Here is a 7,230-nt window from a genome sequence, read left to right as displayed (position 1 = left end):
CACAAGACCTCTGCTGTTTCCACCTCTTGCGAGCATCACGTTTGCCAACAGACAATCCGGTGCACACCAAGCTGATTATTGGTGAAATGATTCAGGGCACGTAAATCCCTGAAGACTTTGCTTGTGCAGCTCATCACACTGAAAATTATTTTTAGTGTCTTATAGTAGCTTCTGGGCAGACCTACGTGACTAACCGCAAAAGCAGAACTGCAAAACTTATTGTTCTACTTGTGTTTCTTCATTGTTTCCCATCTGCTTGGCTCTGTGTAAACAGCACATGCTGATGAACATATGGCTCAGGCGGGGTGAGACTAGAAGGTGGGAGAAAGCAAAGTGCTTCCTACACTGGAGCTGGTTGAGCCTTGAAAGGACAAAACCCCTAACTTTTTACTCATTACCAACAGTCAGAAAATCTTTTATTTCCTTTCATATCAAATGTTTACTTTTTTTTTTTGGGGGGGAGGGGAAGGGGTTGTTAAAAAGGAAAATTATACAAGTAGTACAGAGGATAGACCTGGTAGCATTTTTCACCCTGCGCACAGGCTGGTTGGTTGGCCTAGAATTCCCCTTTGGTGTCCTAAGTCCTGCACAAGCTGCCCCCAGCACCCCAGCAGTCCCAACAGTCCTCTTTTGCTTGGAAGCTGTGCTCTCCTGCCCCTCCACTGTGGCCACATCACGGGCAAGCTGTCACTGAGCACCATTATGGAGGTCCTGACAAAAGTACAAAAAGCACACCGGTATTTTGTTCGCCCAGATCAGGGTGCTGGAGACATTAACTTCATTACAAGACCACTAGGTGGCAATTTAGCAGCCCTGTTGTAAATGTTTAATGTATTCAATTTCTTTATCACATTAAACACAAACTTGATGAATGGAAAACTGAAAAAAGTTATGGAAAATCTGCACTAGCTTTTCCAGACAGATATGCTGAAGTCTTTCTGCTTACTGTACCCCTCCCAGATGTTCATTAAATTCAGTGAGTGCTTCTGAACATCACAGTGAACACCTCTAGCTGGGTGGCAGTACAGGGAATTATCGATTATCATGGAAATATCAAAGTTCTTCTATTTAATTTTGCAGGCTGTATAAAAGTTGTAGCTATGAGGAGAAGGACCCTGTCCACAGCCATAGCTATATGATCATGAGATAGCTTTCTGCATCTGCTGAAGGTGAATTTGTGTGGCGGTAGGAGAGATACAGTGGCTTTTGTCTCTAACTGCCAAATGTATCTGTGGTGATTTCACATACCCCTCTCCCTGCTAACCAAAGACCAGGAAGATGGTATGAACCATTTTCCCAGAAGTTAAATCTGTTTTCCTTAAAAGCAACTATGATACAGTTGTCTGAGAGAATTAAATTGCTGCAGAAGACATTTCATGTGTGGAAGATTTAAGACTGACATCTAAACAGAGAAGAGGTGAGCAACTCAAGTATATGTGTATATGACTGTGCAGTTATTTTTATTACAAATGGTATATAATTGATAGGAAAAAAGCATAAACTATGCAACAAAACATAAAATTTACATACAAGAGCAATGTTTTGATTGCATAGCCCTTTGTTTCTGGGATAATATTTATTTTTAGCTCCCATCTTCAGCGTTCAGAGTTTTTATGGATTTAGCTTATCAGTGAAGTGATGCTCAAATGACTGATCCCAGAACTTTTGTGAAAAATATTCATAGTATCACCCATGGTTTATGATTCAATAAGGAGACATATGAAGTATTCTTTTCCCTAGTGATCTCAAGTGACACACACTAAAGACAGTGAGCTCTTGATGTGCTGACACTTGTTCCTGGAAAAGAAGAAAAAAAAAGAAAAAAAGCAATAGCATATTATAAAATTTCAGCCTTCAGATGCTAAAAAAAGGAGGAAATGGAAGAAAAGTACTGCCTCGAGTCAGAAATCAGCAAGACAATATGTAGTGCTTCTGTAGCTTCAAAGCAGGCTGACTCAGAAGCTAATGTTTTGGTAGAAAAGGTCAAGAAGAAAATGGTTTGTGATTCTCAGTGATCTTTATATTAAGTGACTCTTAGGTCTCCAATTACAGAGCTGCTCTTCGATGGAAAAAAAAATCAACCACTCTGTTAACAGCAGAAAATATTGCAAGTGAGCACAGCCTACAGTTGCAGGGTGTGAGGAGGGGGGGACAGAAGGAATAAAATGGATGAAAAGTAGTGAAGTTTTTTGTGGAGAGTGCCTCAATCCAGATGAAAAATAGAGCAGAGGATGCTGATAGATAACATAATAAGAGGAACAAAATTTGTCAATAAGTAACTGCATGAATAATAGAGAGATTGACACAACCATAGCATTTCCTTTTTTTCTGTGATCCCTTTTGGTTCTGTCTTTCATCTTTAAAGGAGCCGAGAAGGGGATTCTCACTTAAGGTAAGAATAGTTTAGCACTAAAAGGAGTTTGCTGAAGTGGGAGCAGGATTAAGAAGGTAAGGTAGTGTTTCAAAACAGCTAGATGAAAGGAAAACTTATTTCTTCTTTCATGTGTATCTTGGGAACTGCACTCCTTTTTATCGTTTAAACTAGATGTGTTGGGGGAGGGGGCATCATTCTATTCCAGCACACCCAGTCAGTTGCCAGCACCTATAATAAATGCTCGGAGCAATGTAGAGATGTCCCAGCCACTCCAGCCAATGAGCCGGCTTCAGTTGGAGCTCAGCTCAGATGCCTCTATACAAACACCCATAGTATGGGGAACAAACAAGAGGAATTAGAGATGGGCGCATGTCTACGGGGGTATGATATAATAGGCATCACAGAAACATGGTGGGATGGCTCCTATGACTGAAGTGTTGGAATGGAAAGTTACATGCTCTTTAGAAAAGACAGGCCTGGCAGGCGGGGAGGGGGAGTTGCCCTTTATGTTAGGGATAGGCTGGAGAGCATGGAACTCTGTCTGGGGACAGGTGAGCAGTCCACAGAGAGTTTGTGGGTCAGGGTTAAAGGGAATATAGCTATGGGAGACATTACTGTGGGGATCTGTTACAGACCGCCTGGTCAAGGAGAACCTGCAGATGAAGCACTCCATAGACAGATAGGAAAAGCCTCACGCTCGCAGGCCCTTGTTCTCATGGGGGACTTCAACCACCCTGACATCTTGGAAGGACGGTACGGCCCAGCACAAGCAATCCAGGAGGTTCCTCGATTGTGTGGACAACAACTTCCTCCTGCAAGTAATAGAGGAGCCAACAAGGAGAGGTGCCATGCTTGACCTCGTGCTCACCAACAGGGAAGGGCTCGTTGGAAATGTGACTCTCCAGGGCAGCCTTGAATGCAGCGATCATGAGATGCTGGAATTTGAGATCCTCAGGACAGTGAGAAGAGCGTGCAGCAAGCTCACTGCCCTGGACTTCAAGAGAACAGACTTTGGCCTCTTCAGGAACCTGCTTAGTAAGGTTCCATGGGATACAGCCCTAGAGGGCAGGGGATCCCAAGACTGTTGGTTGATATTCAAGGATCACCTGCTACAAGCTCAGGAGCGTTGCATCCCAACGAGAAGGAAGTGCAGCAGGAGGGCCAGGAGACCTCCCTGGATGGATAAGGAGCTGCTGAGGAAAATTCAAATGGAAAAAGAGGCTTATAATAAGTGGAAGCAAGGACAGGTGGCATGGGAAGAGTATAGGGATGTTGTCCAGGAAGCTAGGGACCAGGTTAGGAAAGCTAAGGCCCAGTTAGAATTAAACTTGGCTAGAGGTATTAAAGATAACAGGAAGGGATTCTACAAGTACGTAGCAAATAAAAAACAGACTAGGGAGAATGTAGGCCCCCTCAGGAAGCTCTCGGGAGAACTGGCTACACAGGATTTGGAGAAGGCTGAGGTTCTGGATGACTTCTTTGCCTCGGTCTTCACTGGCAAAGGCTCTGACTGCACCACCCAAGTCTTGGAAGGCAGATGCAGGGACTGTGAGAATGAAGGGGAGAAACTGGAACACTGTAGGAGAGGAACTGGTTCGAGACCATCTTAAAAATCTGAACGTGCACAGGTCCATGGGTCCTGATGAGATCCACCCGTGGGTCCTGAAGGATCTGGCAAATGAAGTTGCGAAGCCGCTGGCCATCATATTTGAGAAATCATGGCAGTCAGGTGAAGTTCCTGATGACTGGAAAAAGGGAAATATAACCCCCATTTTCAAGAAGGGGAAAATGGATGACCCAGGGAACTACAGAGCAGTCAGTCTCACCTCTGTGCCTGGCAAAATCTTGGAGCAGATTCTCCTGGATGGCATGCTAAGGCACATGAAATTCAACAAGGTGCTTGGTGACAGCCAGCATGGCTTCACTAAGGGGAAATCCTGCCTGACCAATTTGGTGGCCTTCTATGATGGGGCTACAGAACTGATGGACAGGGGTAGAGCAGTTGATGTCATCTACCTGGACTTGTGCAAAGTGTTCAACACTGTCCCACATGACATCCTTGTCTCTTAAATTGGAGAGACATCAATTTGATGGATGGACCACTCGGTGGATAAAGAACTGGCTGGATGGCCGCACGCAGAATTGTGGTCAGCGGCTCAATGTCCAGCTTGAGACCAGTAACGAGAGGCGTCCCGCAGGGATTGGTGTTGGGACCGGTCTTGTTTAACATCTTCATCGCTGACATGGACAGTGGGATTGAGTGTGCCCTCAGCAAGTTTGCCGATGACACCAAGCTGTGTGGTTCGGTTGATATGCTGGAGGGAAGGAATGCCATCCAGAGGGACCTTGATACGCTTGTGAGGTGGGCTGATGCCAACCTCATGATGTTTAAGCATGCCAAGTGCAAGGTCCTACACCTGGGTGAGAGCAATCCCAGACACAGCTACAGGGTGGGCAGAGAAGAGATTCAGAGCAGCCCTGCGGAGAAGGACTTGGGGGTGTTGGTTGATGAGAAAATGAACATGGGCAGGCAGTGTGCGCTCGCAGCCCAGAAAGCCAACCGTATCCTGGGCTGCATCAAAAGGAGCGTGCTCAGCAGGTCGAAGGAGGTGATCCTGCCCCTCTACTCTGCTCTTGTGAGACCTCACCTGGAGTATTGTGTGCAGTTCTGGTGTCCTCAACATAAAAAGGACATGAAACTGTTGGAACAAGTCCAGAGAAGGGCCACGAGGATGATCAGGGGACTGGAGCACCTCCCATATGAAGACAGGCTGAGGAAGTTGGGGCTGTTCAGCCTGGAGAAGAGAAGGCTGCGTGGAGACCTCATAGCAGCCTTCCAGTATCTGAAGGAGGACTATAGGGATGCTGGGGAGGGACTCTTCGTTAGAGACTGTAGTGATAGGACAAGGGGTAACGGGTTAAAACTTAAACAGAGGAAGTTTAGATTGGATATAAGAATGAAATTCTTTCCTGTTAGGGTGGTGAGGCACTGGAATAGGTTGCCCAGGGAGGTTGTGAATGCTCCATCCCTGGCAGTGTTCAAGACCAGGTTGGACGAGGCCTTGGGTGATATGATTTAGCGTAAGGTGTCCCTGCCCACGGCAGGGGGGTTGGAAGTAGATGATCTTAAGGTCCATTCCAACCCTAATTATTCTATGATTCTATGATTCTATGAAGGAATCAATGGAGGAAAAAAAAACAACCAACCAACATTGTTTTACAGGGCTATTGGGATAATAAGGTCCTTTCCAACCCTAACTGTTCTATGATTCTATGATTCTATAAGAGGGTTTGAATAGATCTGAAACAGAGCAAGATCTTAAGCTTATAGACTCATAGAATGGTTTGGGTTGGAAAGGACCTTAAAGATCATCTAGTTCCACAGGCAGGGAGGAACACCTTCCACTAGGCCAGGTTGCTCAAAGCCACATCCAGCGTGGCCTTCCCAAGTCATGGGGGTTTTTTTGACAGCTTGAGACCTGGAAAGGAAGAAGAATACTAAAGTACTAAAACATATATGTTTAGTTGTTTTTATCTCAACATTGTTCTACAAGGATTCTTTTCTCTTTCTTCAGCAAATGAGAGCCCCAACAAGCACCTCCCAATAACAATCAGTTACGAGGGCCTGCACTTCAGGTGACTGCTCCAAGGGAGCCCAGGGCTTTCTGTAAAGCTGCTGCCCAACCTCTTTTAAAAAATGGTCTCTTGTTCTCTGTGCTTTGAAGCTGGAGAAGCCTTGCAAATACTTATATTGTTAAAGGTTCACCCCTGCAATGGGAGAAAAAAGTCACTCTATCTTCCATGGTTTTGTTGTGCAACAGATAGACGGAACACGAACAGAAGCTGCAAAGCTCTCTGGCAAAAGCTTTCCTTATTTGACACTGCTTCTTCATGTTAAGTAGTTGCTAATTACACTTGAAAAGACTTGTACTTGAAATTTTTCTTAGGAAACCTCAAGTAGAAGCATGAAAAGCATTTTTCATGTGCACACTGAGAAGCTTGATGTTCAATCGATAACCAGTAGCAGTAGGAACCTACTTTCCATAAAAAAGCCTTAAAAATTCTTTCATCCAAAGAGCATTCTAAAAATAAGCATTTTCTGTACTTTGAGGAAATGAAGTGGGGATTTGTTTTTGTTTGTATCAAATAAATGGATTTTGATCCCTGGCAGCTGTTTTTTTCTTTAACAAAAATTCAAATAGTTTCATAACATTATCGTTTTGACAAAGTAACAATATTCCAAACACTCTTTTTCTTCCCTGTGAGCCAAGACAAGTTAGTATATATGGTCATTTCAAAACATCTGGTTTTAAACCACTCATTTTTAATTCATTTTTACAGAAATTGTTGTGTTATTTGTTGCCTATATTATTTCTTCTCTTTAGGTCAAAAAGAAATAACCAGCCAATAACCTCTTCCATTCTGTATTTGAAACTCATTTAAAAAAAAAAAAAATCCATCAAATGCACTTTTATCTAAATAACATACTTAAAACCTGAACTCTGAATAGAAATTAAAGGCTATGGGGTAATTTTTTCCCTTTTTTTTTTTTTGCGAATTATAACAGTTGTCTTCCTACTTTATAGCTGTCTTTTATCTTCCAGCAGTGACACCCACCATCTGACTTATGATCTCTCTACAGGAAGTCATTGAGTGACACAATAGAGTTAATGAATTGGTCTTTCACCTCCAAAACCCTGATCTAAATGCTAGCCTCAGATAATGAGCCTGATGGAGTTCAGTAATGTCAGCAGAGTATTAACTTCTGTTTAAAGGAAGAATGAGTACTGGCAGGAAAATGGATTTTAAGAGAGATTTGGAGCAATTGCACCTGCATGCATTATGGCAACTCTAGC

The 7,230-nt window shown here is 43.6% G+C and overlaps 1 long non-coding RNA gene across 1 annotated transcript; it reads left to right on the top strand.

Annotated features, from left to right (window-relative positions):
* The first annotated feature begins 1,538 nt into the window (after window positions 1-1,538).
* Window positions 1,539-6,541, top strand: LOC133266357 (uncharacterized). The gene is made up of 2 exons (XR_009742338.1): window positions 1,539-2,392; window positions 5,950-6,541. It is a non-coding gene; the product is annotated as an uncharacterized LOC133266357 (long non-coding RNA).
* The last annotated feature ends 689 nt before the right edge of the window (window positions 6,542-7,230 follow it).

The sequence above is a fragment of the Pezoporus flaviventris genome, unplaced genomic scaffold, assembly GCF_033815535.1.
Source record: "Pezoporus flaviventris isolate CSIRO_AGI_PZ_B2104156 unplaced genomic scaffold, CSIRO_AGI_Pfla_v1 ptg000007l, whole genome shotgun sequence".
NCBI lineage: Eukaryota > Metazoa > Chordata > Aves > Psittaciformes > Psittacidae > Pezoporus > Pezoporus flaviventris.
Note: the sequence above shows the minus strand (reverse complement) of the source record. Positions and strands in the feature narration are given on the sequence as shown.